Below are 799 nucleotides of genomic sequence, written 5' to 3' on the forward strand. Positions count from 1 at the left end.
TTATGTCTGACTAGAGACTCATTTAGGCACACTGAGGTGTTCCTATAGAGAGGAATAATTACTGTAGCAGAGAGAGAGAGAGAGAGAGAGAGACAGACAGAGAAAAGACAGTGAGAGTTTAGTGGAGGTTGTTAGTTGCTGGAGGTCAGTCTTGGTTTTTGGGAAACAAACTGACTGTGTGTGTGTGTGTGTGGCTACATGTTGGTCCCAGTCAGTCAGTAGGCGTTGCTCTATCTGTTATCTGTTATCTCTCTTTCCTGCTTCCTCTATGGCTCTTTCTCTATCTCTCTGTATTGCTCTATCTCTCTCTCTCTCCCTATTTCCCTCCTCTCTCTCTCTCTGTATTGTTAGTTTCTCTCTCGCGCGCTCTCTCTCTCTCCCTCTCTATTGCTCGTTTCTTTCTACTGCCATTGCTCTTTCTCTCTCTGTGCTTTCTCTATCTCTTTTTGCTCTTCCTCTCTCTTGCTCCTTCTCCCTACTGATGTCTCCCTCCTCTCTCTTTATCTCACTTTTCTCCCTTTCAATTCAATTGCTAGTTACTGTCTCTCGCCCTCTTGCTCTTTCTCTCTATGTTCTCTCTTTACCTGTCTATCTCTCTCTCTTTCTCCCGCTCTCTCGCTTCCTCTTTTTGTGATTTCTCTCTCTATTAATGTCTCCCTCCTCTTTTATCTCTCTCTTCTATCTCTATTTCTCTCTTTCCCCCTCTCTCTATTACTCTTTTCCTCCTCTCTCTCTCTCTCTCTCTAACCTCTATTTCTCTCCCTTCTTCTTTCTTTCTCACTTTCTCGCTTTTTTAGAT

This window comes from Salminus brasiliensis, chromosome 13 (genome assembly GCF_030463535.1).
Source record: "Salminus brasiliensis chromosome 13, fSalBra1.hap2, whole genome shotgun sequence".
Taxonomy (NCBI): Eukaryota; Metazoa; Chordata; class Actinopteri; order Characiformes; family Bryconidae; genus Salminus; species Salminus brasiliensis.